Raw genomic sequence first — 19,601 nt, forward strand, 5'->3', positions numbered from 1 at the left:
CTTTTGAAGTTTGAAAATACGATCAAATTTTGTCGCGCAGCAAGTACCCCAGAATGGAAGGGGATAACGAAGATGCGACTCAAAAAGGGCATAATAGACCATTCTAGAGGTTGATGAGTGAAGTTCCTTAGAAACTGATCTTAGCGCAAAACAGGCAGAGCTTAGTTTCTTTGATAAGGCCTCGATGTGCAAGTCCCATTTTAACGAGTTGTCTACAACAAGTCCTAAGAATCTCACAGAGTCCACGACGTCAATAGTGGTGTTATTAAGTACAAAAGGTTGTATAGTACTTTTATATGACAAAATTTTAGTTTTTGAAAGGTTGAGGCATAGGAGATTAGAATCGCACCAAGATTTAATGGTGCGTAAGTCACTGGATATAGTACTATATAGTGCCGTAACATCTGGGCCGCTCCAAGTGAAACTAGTGTCGTCCGCAAAGAGGCAGATTTTACCGCTAATATCTAGACTTGCAATGTCGTTGATAAACACCAGAAATAAAATAGGGCCAAGTACTGAACCCTGAGGGACACCGCATTCTATAGGCTTACAAGAAGACATAGACGTATCAATCCTCACAAGCTGCCTTCTGTTGCCAAGATACGACTTAAGCCATTCGAGCAACACTCCCCTGAATCCATAGTATTGCAATTTGTTAATTAAGATATTATGATTTACACAGTCGAAAGCTTTAGAGAAATCACAGAAAATTGTAGCTGTAGAGTGATGGTTATTCAGGCTAGAGTATACATTATTAAAAAGGTCGAACATAGCATCATTTGTGCAACTGTTACTTAGAAATCCAAATTGATGGGTAGAAAGTACTTTATATTTAAGGAGAAAAGATAGAAGCCTTGTTTTAACCAATCTTTCAATGATCTTAGATAATTTGGGCAGGAGAGCAATTGGGCGATAGTTCGAAGCTTGATCTTTATCTCCTCCTTTATGCAGAGGAATAATTATTGCTGTCTTAAGGCAGTTTGGAAAAACTCCTTTTTGGAATGACTCATTAATTAAAGTAGTAAGATAGATTAATGTGCATTCTGGAAGTTCAGAGAACATTTTGAGAGTAAGCCCATCAGTCCCAGATGAGAATTTATTTTTAAAACTTTAATTGTACTACGGAGCTCATCTAATGCTACGGGCGTGAAGAAGAAACTGTGTAAATTCTCATTTGCTTTAGGGAGATATGAAAGTGAATCATGGGAAGGAGTTATGGTGTTTACTAAATTTTTAGCCACATTAACAAAGTAAGTGTTTAAATCTTCAGGTGAATTAAAGACTGTGCCAGACGAAGAAGTCTTATTCCTTAAGTCATTTATAATAGCCCAAGTCTCTTTAGCAACATTACCGGATTTGGCTAGCCTCCCATTATAATAAATGTCCTTGGCAGCTTTTATAGTCTTACGATAAACCCTTCTATAAAGTTTCACGTAATTATGAAAGAAAACGCTGTCTATGAACTTTTTAAGGTGAGATAATGAGCGCATGTCCTTTGCAGATATACGCAAGCCTGTCGTAGACCAGGGTATACCTTGCTTACTTTTGATAGGCCTAAGAGGAAACGCCTGCACGCCAGATTAGACAAGGTATTTATAAATCTAGAAAATTCGGAATCGACGTCAGCCGAGAGGACAACCCACTCAGTTGTTAGACATAGGTGGTGAAAATTTAGAAAATTTTTATCCGAAAAAATACGGCCCAATTTGCGCGAGGTATTTTTGCATTTGGATTGTGGCAAAAACGTTGTCAATACTGCCTCATGATCAGAGAAACCTGAGTGAAGGACTCTACAGTCAACGAATTCCGGGTCAAAAAACGACACGACATAATCTATAGTACTAGAGCCAGTTTTAGTTATTCTAGTTGGTGAGTCAACATGCATGAGTATACCAAAAGAATGAAAAATGGACTTGAGAGACTCCCTAGCTGCACACACTATATTTATGTATTTGGGACTATTAATACACAGCTCTGGACCTCTACTACCAGAAATCAACAGAAGAATTAAGTTAGCATGGAGTACTTATGGAAGAAACCCAATCATATTCAAATCTAGAAATCCACTCTATCTAAAGAAGAAAACATTCGACCAATGTGTACTACCAGTCATGACCTATGCATGCGAAACCTGCACAATTAAAACGGATATCATAAAGAAACTGCAGGTCGCACAGCGCTCAATGAAGCGAAATATGCTGGGAATAACCAAAAGAGACCATAAAAAAATAGAGTGGTTACGACAAAAGACCCAGGTAATAGATGTCATCCATAGAGTCAAATCCGTCAAGAGGGAGGTTACACCATAATTGGAAATGGTTGAATAAGCGGAAAATGATAATGATGATGTGGTTTAGAGAGTTCTTGTTTTGTAGTCCAATATGTAGTTCTAATAGGATTAGTATTGATTCTTTTAAAACCACTACTAAATAAAGTGTATAACTAATATGAAAAAAAGTGTAGAGACAAAGATGTTTCTAAATTATTTGTTATACTTCAACATTTTTTATTTCACACTATCAGGAACACAAGAGACGATTTATACAGGGTGGTCCGAACTGTATTCCGGAAACTTCGGCAGCATATTCTGCAGAAGTACAAAAGTTCGTATAAATACATGTCCTAAAATTATTTATTAGAATCTTTTTTTAGTAAAATAAATAGATTAGTGTGGACGTCATCTGTTTTTTTTCTGTCATCATCTGTATGAAATCTTACCTGAGAAAAAAACAGAGTATATCTACTATGCGGGAGGTACGAAAAAATATGTATCATCTTCAATTGTTGATTTATAAATACTTAAAATTATATTTCTTTCTGATAAATAAAAGTCTTCTGAAATCAATTTTGCATAATTAATTTTTTCAAATAAAGAAACATACAAGAAAATGATATCTAATCAAAACAGTCAACTTACCAACTTAGAGACTATGGATGTATAGAGTCCTCTACTCCAGTCCTCTATTAAATTTGTCCTCCGAAACACAGTCTGAAAGAATAATTAATACTTGAGATATATTGATCATGCAACAATAATTATGTTTACATAAAAAAGTCGCTAAAATTAACATGCAAATAATTATAATAAATGGAGATTGTGTTTTCTAAGAGGGCTGGCTTTATATTTACAGAAACTACATATATACATAATTAATATAATAATATACTTACCCTTAAATTATAAAAACACTAATCACCCATGCTCTGAGACTTAGGTATGTAAAATTCTCATTGCCATTTCTTCTTGTCTAGAAGAACCTTACCTACTGGAATTCTGAGCCTAACCAAAATAGGAACAAAATTGCTATTAGATACAAAATAAAAAACTTGGAAGAAAAAGGTATCTAATCAAAACAGACATCTTACCAACTTAGAGACTATAGATGTAGAGACTATGTATGTATGTATGTATGTATGTATGTATGTAGATGTAGAGAGTTCTCCCTACTCCGGTACTTTATTAAATTTGTTCTCTGAAACACAGTCTGAAAGAATAAACAATACTTGAAATATGTTGATATAGAGAGATCATAGAACAATAATTATGTTTACATAAAAAAAATCGCTAAAATTAACATGCAAATAATAATAATTGGAGATTGTGTTTTCTAAGCCCACGGCCACACAGAAAGCGTTTTTAGCGTTTTGCGTTTTTTGCGTCTCAATCGCTTTTTGCCATTTTACCGTTTTAAGCGCTTTTTTCGATTTGGGTCCATTAAAAACACGCAAAAGACGCGGCAGGTCTGCAGTTTCTATCAATATGTCAATTAGTAACGTCGCAAGCTCGTGGATTCCCGGCCCGTCCAACAATCAATCTTGTGAGAAAGAGATAGGCGGGATCGGCGCCGTTAGCGTTGAAGAGACGAAGATAATAGATGCTGCAGGGATTGAATTGTGGACGGGCCGGGGCATATATTCGGACATAAACACAATCTAGTGCCAGTGGTGTGTGTAAAAATAATAATTATTATTTGCCATTTATTTTACGAATTTTAGTTTATATGTGTATAGTTTCTTATGTTGCAGTGTTATGGTTAGTACTTGTTATAATTATAATATAATATAATAAATAATTATGATTATATAATAGAATAGTAAATATCTCTAGTTGCTAATGCAATTTTAGGACATGATTTATGAAACATTTTGGAGCGAAACGCCGTGGTCTTTACGCGCGCTGGGAGTAAAAATTCAAGGCCGTGACATACGAGCTAGTGAGACTGCCCTGACACACGAGCTCGTTGTAACGAAACGTGTTAACGGCTTAGAAATACGTAGTGACGCGACGTGTATTTGTGAGCAGTCCACGTGTTTATCAAAAATACTGATATTTTAATACAAATTTTGTAAAAGTGAATCATATTATTACGCGTAAAAAAACATTTGTTACACGTAAAAAACTATTTTTATTATTTTACGCGAATAAATCTGTTACACGTAAAAAACTATTTTTTACGCGTATAAAACTATTTGTTACTGGTAGAAAACTATTTTTTACGCGTATAAAACTATTTGTTACGTGTAAAAATCTATTTGTTACACGTAAAAACACTTTTTTTACGTGTCAAAAACTTATTGTTTCTGGTAGAAAACCTTTCTTATGCAAAAAAAATTACGTGTAAAAAATAGTTTTTTACACGTAAAAAACTAATTTTTACGCGTCAAAAACTTATTGTTTCTAGTAAAAACTCTTTTACCCCAAAAATATTTTACGTGTAAAAAACTATTTGTTACACGTAAAAACTATTTTTACGCGTCAAAAACTATTTGTTTCTCTTAAAAAACTTTTTACGCAGAAAAACACTTTTTGCGCATAAAAACTATTTTTTACGCGTAAGAAAATATTCCTTTAATTTATTACTTTTTCAACATTTCAAACTACACTTTTTAAAACATTTCCTTCAAATTTCCTAAACAGTAGATGTTCTTTATAAAAATATTTTTAGATAATACCCTAAAATGAAAAAAATGCATACTATTTAATTTATTTTTATTGTATTATTAAATATAACGTCCGCCTATGACGGGGTCTCATCTTAGAAAACGCTAAAGACGCTACAGAAAACAAACTGATTTGTTTTCATTTGCGTTTTTTGCGAGACACGCCAAACGCTACACGCTTTTGGTGTGGCCACTCCTATATAATCCTGTTATTTTGTTTTACTCCCTCAACACGCTTCACGCTAAAAACGCAAAAAACGCTTTCTGTGTGGCCGTGGGCTAAGAGAGCTGGCTTTATATTTACAGAAACTACATATAAACATAATTAATATAATATACTTACCCTTAAATTATAAAAACACTAATCAGCCACGCTCTGAGACTTTCTCCTGAACTGTTCTTCATCTTTCCTCCTAACTACGTTTTCAATCGAATACTTAATGCGCATCAGCTTTACAAGTAGTCACGTGACGTGGCGTCATTTTTTACTAAACATATTATGGCAAATTTAAACAAGCTTTGTGAATGAATCTAGAATGTGTGAATGAATCTAGACACATGCAATTTGTTTTTCTGATTTAAATTTAATTTTTAAACTCACAACCAAAACTCCCTGTTTAGCAGAATTATATTTTTTTGTGAAAATATGTAAAAATAACTTAGTTTTACAAGTTTCTTATTAAAAATAATATAATATATCATTTTTTTTGTAAAATTACTTATATTTTTTTCAGTGCGTGACCGACCGCTGGTATATTTACCCTAATATTTAATTTTCTTAAGTTTCAGAAATCGTACATAGTGTGCTATTCGACAAACAAAAGAAACAAGGTATAGAAGTGCAACAAACAGCCATCGGACAGAGACAGGAAAGACAGAGGATGCATCGTGGCGACCCGGGCGGAAGTGACGCGTCCTCCTCGACGACCGGAAGTGCACACAGATGGAATTAAGACACTCGACGCTATCGTCGCTTGTTGGGCTGGCTGGCTGGCACGTTCAACACGAATAATGGAGAAGAAGAATCGGTCTATGCATTCGTTATTGGGATATTCGAATCGTTCGACAAGGTGGCGAATAGGGGACACGGTCGCTGTTGGATTTAGACATTGCCCGTTGTCTGTTGCACGTGGAAAGAATTTAGAGTGGGTTTAGTGCTCAGACTCGTAAATACGAATCGATACAAAGTTGCAGTTGTATTGTAACATTAAATTTGTTACAGTATTAACGTAAATACGAGGTTGAGATATACTGGGTGTTTCAAATTATTCGACTCTCACCATTGGGCTCCACGAAACGGCAAGAGATTATTGATGAGCAAAACTGCGATTCTCCAATCGCAATTGAAACTGCGATTGCGATTTTAATATTTAAATGTTGCACTAGGTATATAATTGTCTGTGTACAGGGTGGGTCAAATTCGACGCTTTTAAATGGAAACACCCTTTTCTATAGGAGATAGACGAAAACTAATATCGGTGTCTGAGCTCAATTTTCATCAAAAACATGATGGTGAAAACCGCACATCAATATCTGTTACCGTTTCGGAGTTACGCGGTGTTTTTCAAAAATGTGCATTTTTAACAAATCGCTGTAACTTTTTTGCTATGGAAAATTTTGTATTTCTATGAAAACATTTCCAAAGCATCTTTTTACGTAGAATTTTATGGTTTAAGTATAATTTTTTTAAAATTAATAATTTAAGAGCTATCAACAGAAAAATTGATTTTTTATTTGGGACACCCTCTATATTTTTAATTAACTGAAAAGAATTTACAATTACCTTTCCAAAAATATAGCACACTTGATATTTTGTTATAATCCCCTTCGAAATACAGAGTTATTAAAAGTTCGCCACTTTTAACTAGTAGGCTTTGGACCCCTTATTGATGATATGCCCTTAATGGAACTCGAAAACATATTTTTCCAGCAAGACGACGCACCGCCTCTGAACGCTGAAGTTATCAGCAAATTTTTGCAGCCAATTTCAAGAACAATTGAATAGCTAACCAAGATCCCAGCCGTTGGCCGTCGAGGCCGCCTGACTTAGTGCCCATGGATCTAATCCTATGAATATATTTGCGGAAGAATAAAGGTTCCTTATTCTTCCGTATAATCTAGACAAGAATTAGAAATAATTAGCAGATATGAGAGGGTATCTTTCACCCCTACAGAGTTAATGAATTCCGCGAGAAATGTTCAAAAACTGCCCGGTCTGTCCATAACAGAAGACGGTCGATATGTCGAGCACCTGTAGCAAAATCTCATGTCTTGGTTTGCTATTTATTTTTATTGTTATTAGATATAGTTTATGTGTGTTGATGTTGGTTAAATACTCATTTACAGCGGGCGAATTTTTATATACTCTATATCTCGAAGAGGAATCGAGCAAAATATCAAGTGTGTTATATTTTTGGAAAGGTAATTTTAAATTATTTTCAATAAATTAAAAATATACAGGGTGTCCCATATAAAAAATCAAATTTTCTGTTGATAATTCTTAAATTATTAATTTAAAAAAAATCATACCTAAACCATTAAATTCTACGTAAAAAGGTGCTTTGGAAATGTTTTCATAAAAATACAAAATTTTCCATAGCAAAAAAGTTACAGCGATTTGTTTAAAATGCATATTTTTGAAAACCACCCCGTAACTCCGAAACGGTAAGAGATATCGATATGCGGTTTTCACCATCATATTTTTGACAAAAATTGAGCTCCAGACACCGATATTAGTTTTTGTCTATCTCCTATAGAAAAGGGTGTTTCCATTTAAAAGCGTCGAATTTGACCCACCCTGTACGTATTTAATCGATTTATATTGAATCCTGTTTCACCGTAAATAACTTCAACTTTTCATTTTCTAATGACACCCTTGTTTTTTTATTACTTTATTCAAGCTTTATTCGATAGAAAATGACACTCTGAATAGTATGCCATATCAACTTTTGACATCTTCGCAAATGGTTTAACTGGAAATTGTAACATGCGGTTCATAACGAAAAATTGACTCGAAATACCAAATATGTGGTACCAAATTATTCGTAAAAATATGCTTTTACCAAATATGCTAATGAGCCACCTTCGTTCCATTTGAAAAAACTGAGATATAATTAAAAATACGATTTGGGCATTTTTTTATCGGCTAGGACAACACACGAAAAACACTAGACGACCAAAAGACACTAGAAGTGACCAAAAACAATTGAATACGTCAATCAGTCCTACTTTATGTCATATACTAATATACAAAATCTCGTTTTTTATCTGAGAAAATAAAAGGTTATAGGAGTGAGCCACTTTTGAGACGCACCCGGTATACTATGAGAGGATAAAATATAATTTGCAGGATTAATAGTATACTTTTTTTAATTAACTAGTGATTAAATGTTTTATGACCATCTAAAATAATGTACCTTTAAAAAATGTCGTTATGGCCGAAATAGCCCCAATTATGACCCCACTAGCAAAATCGGTGATTAAAACTATGCCCGCTACTGTAGTTGAACTCATCTAAAATGTATAATAACGTATCTAGACGTATAATCAATTTTTCGTATACTCCCTATTTAAATCCATGTATTTGTATACAGGGTGGTCCGAACTGTATTTTGGAAAAATAAGCAGAAAAAAGAAAAATAAGCAAAAAAGTTCGTATAAATGTATGTCCTAAAATGTGTTTGCATCACAGGAGCCATGAGAACCTGTCCAACAGCAGCAATGGAGGTCATTCTAGATCTAACACCCCTGCACATTTTGTCATTGGTAGATATGCCAATGCGACAATGATTAGAATGGTCACTAACGGAATTAGTACTGGGAGAATTGTCAGATCAGGGGCTTGGAACACCCTCAAAAAGGAAATACCACTCCTGCAACTCCCAGTGGACGATATGCCAAGAACGTACAACTTTGACAAACATGTCAATGTAGTATTGAGCAATAAGAAGGATTGGAAGAGCGAAACGCTTGCCCATCAGTTAAAAGACCATACCATAACTTGGTATACTGATGCTTCCAAATCCAATACGGGAACAGGGATCGGAGTGTTTGGGCCGAGAGCTAATTACTCCGAACCAATGGGCCCTAGTATCCTACAGGCAGAAATCTACGCTATCGAGAGATGCGTACAACTTATCTTAGATAGGAACTATCGGACACAAGAAATAGCCATCTTATCTGATAGTCAAGCAGCGTTAAAGGCGATCAACTCAGTATCAATCAATTCGAAATTGGTCAAAGAATGCATAGAGAAGCTGAATAAATTAGGCAAAGAAAACAAAGTCCTCCTACACTGGGTGCCTGCTCACCAAGGGATAGAAGGCAATGAAAAAGCAAATAATCTAGCTAGGAAAGGAGCGAACACTCCACTAACCAGAACCGTTCTGCTTTCCAAGTGGTAACCAACTCAAGGCGGAACTCAAGAACTTGGAAGATTCCATCCGCAACCTGGAATGGAAATCTTGCAATGGTCTAAGACACTCGAAGAAGTTTCTGAGGGCTTATGATCAAGAAAAATCACAGATCTTCCTGGGTCTGAGTAAGAACAATCTTCGGATTGTCACGGGGTTTTTAACAGGACACTGTCTCCTCAATGAACACCTCAGTAGATTGAAACTAAGAAGAAACGGCGAATGCAGATTCTGTGGGGAAGATGGTGAAACACCAGTACACCTCATCACTGAGTGCGCCGAGACGACAACTATTCGTGCCATGAATTTTGGTACGACTGATATTGGAGATGGAGAACTACCCTCTATAAAACCGTCCCAGATACTGGCTTTTGTCGCCTGGGACTGTATGATGAGTTATGATTCAAGAAAGGGGGACACAATGGATCTGTAAGGTCGAAGTGATTAACCCCCCTCCCACTCATTCTAAATTCTTTCTAAAATGTCCTAAAATGCTTAGTTTCGCAGATACAGGGTGTAGAAGATCCATTTTTATTTCGATTTTTTCCAAATAATTTCTGAAGTAACGTCAATATTTAGATGAAAATTGGTGTCTGGGAGTTTTTTGACATGAGAAATTTGATTTTGATGTCAATTTGACTCCTACTCCTAGAGGGCGCCACCTACTTATTTTTAACTGGTTTGAAGAGTAATAACTTTTTGTCCGGACCTGTATAAAATTATTAGGTAAAAAATATACATTTATGACATGTTTTACGTAAAAAAGGTCTCTTGGTAAAAATCGCTACGAGTAATGGTTCTCGAGATATTTGACATCGAAATTATTAATACTTATCATCATTGACATAAATTAAACATATTGATTAAATAGTTAACAAATTAGACTGAAATCATAAATTTGAAATGTTTTTGTACCAAAAGTTCAACAGAAAATGTTTTATTATCATTTTTTCGAAGAAAAATTTATGATTAATTTAAAAAAATAAAAAGTTCCCAAATTTATGACTTTCAATCAAATAACTAATCTACTCGACATGTTTTTTTTTTGTCAATATTGACATGTATTGACTATTTCCATTCTAAATATCTTGCGCACGGTTGTTCGTAGCGATTTTTTTCAAGAGACATTTTTTACGTAAAAAGTCACGAAAATGTATATTTTTTTACTCGATAGTTTTATTCAGGTACGGACGAAAAGTTATTACTCTTCAAAACAGTTAAAACACATGCAGGTGACGCCTCCTACAAATAGGAATCATATTGACATCAAAATCAAATTTCTCATGTCAAAAAACTTCCAGACGCCAATTTTCATTCCAATATTGACCTTACTTCAGAAATTATTTAGAAAAAATTGAAATAAAAATGAAACTTCTACACCCTGTATCTCCGATACTAAGCATTTTGAGACATACATTTATATGAACTCTTTTACTTATTCTTATCTGCAGAATATGCTGCCAATACCCTGTATACTAGGTGTTTACGATATTCTCGAGAATGCATCAAGCCAATAAAGAAATATATCGTTTTTATGCACAGGCGAAGTGGGCATGTATCAGCTAGTCAATAAATAAAGACAGTTCATCAGTGATAAAAATGTTGTGATTAGGCATGTTTCACAAACTCTTAATTAAACTAAATAGGTACTGATATATATTTTCGACTTTTTTATTTGTTTGATTTTTAATTCAATCCATTCATTACTCCACGGAGACGTAATAAATCTCCTGAGTAATTAACAATATTCGATTCAGTTTGAATCGATTGGAATCGCACCTGCCTCCGCCATCCTGGAATCGGCCGGAAACGCTTTATCTACCTAATGGTTAGGTGGTGTCATTCATCTTTGTTCTGTTATTGTTGCCCCGTGGCTGTTTTAGTTTTTAAATCGCTTCGGCCGGAGTGGCATCAGCAGCCAACGCGGCCCGCCATCACTAGATTTATTTTTTCCGTTTGCATCTCATTTCCTCTCCTGAACCATTATTCATGAAATGCTTTCGTTTGCTGTGTCTAATCCAACTTAATATTCATGCTGAATGTATTATACAATTTTAGATGTTAATATTTTAGATTATCCACATTATAAACTTATTGAAAGAGAAAAAAGTGCCTGATAATATTGTGAAATCATCAGATAGCTAAATATCGATAACATAACCCAAGTGAAAGCAGGGAATAATCTAACACGAGACATACTAACACCAGGAGGCATTAGACAAGGAGACAGCCTTAGTCCCTTCTTATTCAATATCTTAATGGACATCATCATAGAAAAGGTGACCTCGATGAATATCGGTTATCGAATGGGACACAACAGAGTTAGCATGGTGTGTTACGCTGATGATGCAGCCATTATCGCGGAGACAGAGGACGATATGCAGAGACCTCTTCATAAATTCTATCAAGTAAGCCGAGTATTAAATATGATTATCTCTACAGAAAAAAACTAAATGCTTAACTTTCTCTAAAGAGCGGGTAAGATGCAAACTGATAGTAGAAAACAAAATTATTGAGCAAGCATCGCAGTTCGGATACCTAGGAATAGATATGTCGCACTGCCATGATCCAGAGCAAGATCTGAGAAGCCAGATAAACAGAGGAATGGTCATGTCAGGATATCTGAGGCAAATAGTGTGGATAAACCCCTTCATGCGAACAGTACAGCAAAATTAATTTTTTTTAAGACCTCTGCATCAGACCAATAATAACATATGGCATAGAAATCCGAGAGGAAACAAACAAGACCAAAAGCGTGTTAAGAGTTGCTGAAATGAAGAATTTAAGAACCATAATGGCGAAGACTAGAAGAGACTGAATTAGAAACACAAATATCAGACAACAATGTGGGATACAAGACGTAGTGAGAAGGGGTAGGCAAAGAAAAAGACAAGGGTTCGCACACGTAAAACGCATGGAAGAAAACAGGCTACCACGCAAAGCCCTTGAAAGGAAATCCATGGGAAGATCTCCAAAAAGATGGAAAGACAGTTGGCAGTCCATCTCCCAAGAACTCCTACAGAGGCAGCCTTAAAACTAACAGATCGACTAGATCTCAAATACGTAAAAGAAGAAGAAGAGATATTTTAGAGCTTAGAGACAAGTTTATATCCGCGTCAAAAGGCTGTTGCATCTCCCCTACTCTCTAAAACTGGAAAAGATAGAACCGTGGTTTTGAGCATAACAACACTGAAAAAAAGGATCTCTCAGTCGAAATGAATATGACTTTGACCCAAAAGATTGGCGCTTTTCAATAGGGCCAAGAACGACGTTTCTCTGCCCAAAGCATCTTTTCATAAGCTTTACAGCTTTCTATCTTTTCATAAGCTTTAAAAAATGACTTTAGAGAATAGAAGAATCTATCTGTCCAAAGTATTTCACTTCACCCAAAATTAATATGCAAAGAAGTTCTTGCTACCAGAACAATAGTCTCTTTGATTCATGCAAAAAATCTTAATTAAAAAGGGACATTTTTGATTAAAGAGACACTTTTCTTAAACCAATAGCGAATACCATTGACTCAACTTAAATTTATTTTGATCTAAGAGAAGTCTATACATTATATACAGGCATATTAGGAGGTATATTATTTTCTGATATATTTAGGTTTTCCTGGTCTGTAGTAAGTAAAGTGATATTATTTTCCTGGATAGTAGTTATTTCTGCTTCTTCACTTCTTGGTATTTTTTAGGGTGGTTCATCACTCTACAAATTACAAAAAAAATGTTACATCACGATTAATCAAAGTAAAGCAAACATATTATTAAAATTATAAGCTTTGGTCACATTTTGAATTTTTCCACGACGACTTGAAATTCTAAAATTTTTGTAATTATTTGCAGAAAAAAATCGATACCTATATTCTTATTCTATCTATAGTCACGCATGCATTTTGTAAACAGGTGCATTAGGTAAATGTCTCTTACCTTCAAATATAGCAAATAAATGCTTTAATTTCCATTTTTTCAGAAACTCTTCTAAAGAATCCATATATCCTAAAATTTGTCCATAAAAAATGACAAATGCATGTTAATAACGATCACTAATTAAAGTCAAATTTTAAATATATTAATTTTCTGATATGCGTTTTAATTGTACCAACTTATTTCTTTGTATAATAAAATAAACTTTAAAATTAAAATGACAGACACATCTAGCACTGTCAAGGATTTTATCGTTGGATAGACTATACACATTTTCACATATGGCTTATTTGAAATTGTAACATGTGGTTCATTTAAATGATATATGATTAAAAATACGATTTATGGGCATCTTTTAATCGGCTCGAACAAGACACGAAAAACATTAGACGAACAAATCTATTTTTCCAAGGCTTGATTAAAAATTAGTATTTTTAATACAGCCATGGCACTCTAGATTGAAATTTAAAATACGATTAGATTTTAAGCGAAAATGTCAAAAGTTGACATATAGTATGTCATTCTATTCAGAGTGTCATTTTCTATCGAATAAAGTAAAAATATGCCGAAGGTGCCATTTAAAAATCAAGAGTTGTAGTCATTTCCGGTGAAACAGGAAGTGACCAAAAACAATTGAATACGTCAATCAATCCTAATTTATGTCATATACTAACATATCAAATCTCGTTTTTTATCTGAAAAAATAATGAAGTTATAGGATTGAGCCAGTTTTGAGACGCATCCGGTATAATGGAAATCAACCGTATGTTTAATAATAAATAATAAATTTATATCTGTAACAAAAAATATTATACTACAAAAGAACATACTGTAAAAAGTACAGAACGCCATTGGAACAAACTTTAAGGTCACATTCTTGTGTAGGTTGTTCCTAAAAAGCGACACACCGAATATAAGCGGATTTATAATGATCAAAATTGATGTCTACTCTAAATATAGACGCACTTTTAACGATTATATTATATCTAATATTCTTATGACTTTTCGAAATCTTTGAAAAACTTATTAACATCGCTTATTTTTCGTATAGGGTTCCTAAACATAAACCTTACTGAATTTTTATGTAAATAGACAAACTATTTACATCCTAATCTTAATTTTCCTTAATGCGTTCCAAAGAATAAGCCAAATACTAGGAAAAAAGTATATGTCATATTACTTATATTTTTTATTTAAAGTTTGTTAGTTTGATCAAAGAAAAGTTAATTAAAATATTATGACTTATATTATAGATAAATTGTGGTTTATATTGCCCAACTCAACTGGCAAAGGAGTACGACCGAAGTTGAAGATGCGATATCCTCAAAGCTGTTTACAGCAACATTAGAAGAAGTCTTCCGTCAACTGGACTGGACCAGCAAAGGATTAAAAATAGATGGAGAATATCTTAACCATCTATAAGATTCGCTGATGACATAGTCCTAATTGCCAACAGTCCTGAAGGACTTCTTCTTATCACGTCCTCTCCTGCCGAAGGTTGGCGATCCAAATGGCAATTGTGGCTCTGGAAACTGCAGCCCGGAAGATTTCCGCAGACGAGCGTTCAAAGCATCTCCTCAAATCTTTTAGCCATGAGTTCTGGCGTCTTCCTACAATCTTTTCCCTTGCACTTTGCCCTCTATTATGAAGCGCAGTATTTCGTATCTACCACCTCTCATTACATGACCCAGGTATTGCATTTTTCTTTCCTTGATGGTGTCCAGTATCTCTTTTTGTTTCTGCATGCGCTGGAGTACTTCATTGTTGGTGATCCTTTGTACCCATGAGATTCGCAGCATCCGTCTGTATATATACATTTAGAAGGTTTCTATTCTCTTCTCGGTCTGTGAATCCAGTGTCCGGCTCTCACATCCATAGAGTAACACAGAGAAGACGTAGCATCTGGCCATTCGAGTTCTGAGATCCGCACTGAGGTCTCTTCTTGTAAAAATTATTTCATTCTCACGAAGATTTTTCTCGCTTGCTCAATTCTTGAAAATATTTCTCTTTTCGGGTCGCACTGACTATTGATGTTAGCTCCTAAATACTTTATTGAGGTTACTTGTTCGATTGTTTGTCCCTTGACACGCAGGTGTGCATTTATTGGAGTCTTAGAAAAGACCAACAGTTTGGTCTTGGAGACATTGAGATGCAGTCCAAACATCTCACTATAGTGGACTACGGAATCTATAATGCTTTGCAGTTCTTGTATATCGTTGGCTATTATAACCATATCATCGGCATATCTGATATTGTTTATTGGGATTGCATTGAACTTGATTCCGCCCTGGATTCGATCCAGTGCTTCTCTAAATATAGTCTCCGAGTACAGGTTAAACAGCAGCGGAGACAAGACGCAACCCTGCCGAACACCCCGTCTGATTTGTATATCTTCCGATGTTAATTGCTTCATCTCAACTACCGCCGTTTGATGCCAATAAAGTTCTGATATGAAACGTAGGTCTTGTTCGTCAACTCCGGTTGTTCCTAGAATCTTGATCATCTTCTGATGATTAACACAGTCGAACGCCTTACGATAGTCTATGAAGCATGCAAATACATTCACATTCATATCTCTACACCTCTGTGTCATTACATTTAGGGAGAAGAGTGCTTCACGCGTTCCGAGTCCGTTTCTGAAGCCAAACTGGGTGTTGTCCATCTGATTTTCGCACTTCTTGTAGATTCGAGTGTGGATGATTCTAAGAATGGTTTTGAGGACATGAGACATGTTTTGGGACATAAGACTTATCATCCGATAGTCATCACATTGTGAGGCGTTGGGTTTCTTTGGCAGGGTTACGAATGTTGATTTAAGCCAATCTGACGGTATTTTGCTTGAGCTATATAATTTGTTAAATAATGCTGTTACCAAATCTAGACTTCTGCTTTCGTTATCTGCAATGAGTTTAAGTATTTCAACGCTTATTTTATCGGGGCCGGTAGCTTTTCCGCTTTTCTGCGCTTTTATTGCATGAACAACTTCGTCTTTGGTTATTGCTGGAGCCTTTTCATTCAGTATGTGATCTATCGGTGGTGGGGAACAGGGTCTGTCACCATTAAAAAGTGTTTCGATATATTCTTTCCATCTCACAAGCTTAACCTTTACTCCTAGAATTATCTCGTTGTTATCGTTTCTTATGATTGTTTCTTGGTGTTTTCTGTGTCTGTTTGTAAATTCTTTCACTTTTTTATGAACATTGAAGGTGTCATACTTTGCTTGTAGTTGCTCTATTTCTTGACATTTTGTTGACATCCAGATCTCTTTCTCTTCCCGGCACTTTTTCCTAATGATCCCATTTAAACGTTTGTATTCTATCGGGTTTGCCTTCTGCTTCCGTCTGTCATCCATGAGGTCTAGTATTTCCTGTGTCATCCATTCCTGCTTTTTGTTGGTTGCCGTGAATCCAATATCTTTTTCCTGGATATTTGTTATTCTAGTTCTTAAATCATTCCATGTCTTTTCGACATCCTCTTCCCGTACAGGTGTTGCTGTCATTTCTAGTTCTTTTTCGATCTTAGAACTGATCTCTTTTTTTTTCTCGGGGTTGTTCAATAGTGCGATGTCTATTTCCTTTGACGTTTTTTCTCTTTTAACTCTTAAGAATCTCTTGAGCCTAAAGTCCAGCACGACAGGGTTGTGGCCACTGCCGATGTCTGCTCCAGGGTAGGTTCTTGTTGACTTCATATACCTTTTGAAGCTTAGGCCGAGCAAAATGAAATCAATCTGATTCCTGACAATTTTTTTCTCCCTATCTGCAGGTGACCTCCAGGTGTACAGTCTTCTGGGGTGTTGTTTAAAAAAGGTGTTAGCGATTAAGAGGTTATTCTCTACACAGAATTGCACAAGTCTATCTCCCCTACAGTTCCTTTCTCCAAGACCGTATGCCCCTATGCTATCCCCCTCAACACCACGGCCAATTTTGGCATTGAAGTCTCCAATTATCATCGTTATCTCTCCCTTCTTTGTGAGCCGCATTACTTGATCTACTTTGTTATAGAATTCTTCGATTTCTTGATCTAGTTTGTCATTTGTTGGGGCATAAACTTGAATTATATTTAAATCTCTATGAGTTGTTTGCAGTTTTAATAGAGCCACTCTGTCGCCCAAAGGGACGAAGTCTCTGACTGACTGTGCCACTTTATCCGAAACTAGTATGGCTGTCCCGTATCGATGCTCTGGGTCAGTGCCGCCTGAATGATAAATATACTTGTTCTTTGCCTGCCAGAACCAGGCCATCTAACCTCACTCAGTCCCAGTATATCAATATTTATCCTGTTCATTTCAGCCTCAGTGTTTGCCAATTTTCCAGGCATAAACAAGCTACGTACGTTCCAGGTGGCAATGCGTACTATATTGTCATATATCTTGACTTTCTCTGTGTTTCCCTGATTCTTAAGTAGGCACTTAAGGGGTGCCCTGGACTGAGGGCCATTTTATCGTTTTTTGTCTGCCATTAAGATTTTTGGAAAATGATTTACAGTAAGGGTTCCGTTGAACCCTTGAAGGACTACAAGCACAAATTAATAAACTAAATACAGCCAGCAATAAAGTGGATCTCAAAATGAATTTAGCAAAAACTAAAGTAATGTACAACGAACTAGTGGAAAGGAAAGACATTCTAATAAATAACACACCACTGGAAATAGTAGAAGAATATATATATTTGGGACAAGTAATACATCAGAGCTCGGGATCTCTACTACCAGAAATCAACAGAAGAATTAAGTTAGCATGGAGTACTTATGGAAGAAACTCAATCATATTCAAATCTAGCCAATGCCACTAGCCAATCATATTCAACGCCACTCTATCTAAAGAAGAAAACATTTGACCAATATGTACTATCAGTCAGCCGTACTATCCGAAACTGTAGGTCGCACAACGCTCAATCTAACGAAATATGCTGGGAATAACCAAGAGAGACCGTAAAAGAATATAGTGGATGCGACAGAAGACCTAGGTAATACCGTATGATCGAAAATAAAGGGCGTCAGCGATGGCTATGAAATGAAGATCGCTGTCATTTTATATGTAAATTTATATGGGAAATGTCATCGATCGTCATTTGCCAGCCAACTGGACGCTGTTTTTTTTCAATCATACGGTATAGATAGACAGAGATAGATAGAGATTTGACGCTGTGATAGCATAGGTATGCTATCACAAAGAATCCCTCAAGTGGCAATGAACAGGACACCTAGCAAAAAGGACGGACAGCAGATGGACCACAACAAATGCAGCATAGTACATGATATTAAGAAATTGGCAGGTATAACTTGGCCCCGCATAGCCATCAATAGACAACAATAGACAACAATGGGCCCAACTACAAAGAGAGCATGTGAGGGAGGCTACACCATAATTAGAAATGGTTGAATAAGCTGAAAATGATGATAATAATGTGGTTTAGAGACTTCCTGTTTTGTAGTCCAATATGTAGTTCTAATAGGATTAGTATTGATTCTTAATTTAATATCTTTTCTTCAAAACCACTACTAAATCTATACTACTAACTCTACAGGGTTGTTCACCACATACGACACGGAGTATTGTAGCTAAACGATTATATTTTTACAAATTTCAAGTTTTGGGTTCGATGAAGAACTATTAGAGGTACAATTTAAAAATAATTTGACAAGATACAGAGTGTCCCAAATAAGTAAAAAATATCAAAGTTGTATGTTTTTAAATGGAACACCCTGTATATTATTACATTTTTAGTTTCTACGATTAAAATAAAGGTAAATTTGATTAAGGTTTATTATACTTAAACCTTACCGTTTTTGAAATATTTTCAATTTTGGGAAATTGCAGTAAAAATTTTAAGGCTTCATTTCTCCATGGGTATCAAAGTTTTTAATACTAAATATTTACTGAAGTTTATTTATTGATCAGTTATTGAGTTGCAATAATAAAAATAATACTACCTTATACAGAGTATCTAAAATTTATTTTAAATAATTTCTAGTTTTAAACGCCAATAACTTCTTTAATTTAAATGGGACGCCCTATATATTTTAGGAGAATCAGATGCACAATTTAATTGTCTACCAAATTGTATTATACCATCTTTTACCTATCCCTTCAAGTTTTCGTAGAAAATGCATTTTCTTATAATTTAGACCCTATTTATCAATATACCCATGGAATGTTGACGTTTTAGACTGTTTTTAAAGCAACAAATGTACAAAATGTACAGGCTAGTAATATTATCGTTTTAGCAAAACGATAATATTACTTTTACATTGTATGCAAAAGAAAACTATTTAAATCTTTATAAAAGAGTATACCATTAATTAAATATAACACCATTATTTCCGC

The sequence above is a fragment of the Sitophilus oryzae genome, unplaced genomic scaffold (assembly GCF_002938485.1).
Source record: "Sitophilus oryzae breed Bouriz unplaced genomic scaffold, Soryzae_2.0 scaffold_866_pilon_pilon, whole genome shotgun sequence".
NCBI classification, from domain to species: domain Eukaryota; kingdom Metazoa; phylum Arthropoda; class Insecta; order Coleoptera; family Curculionidae; genus Sitophilus; species Sitophilus oryzae.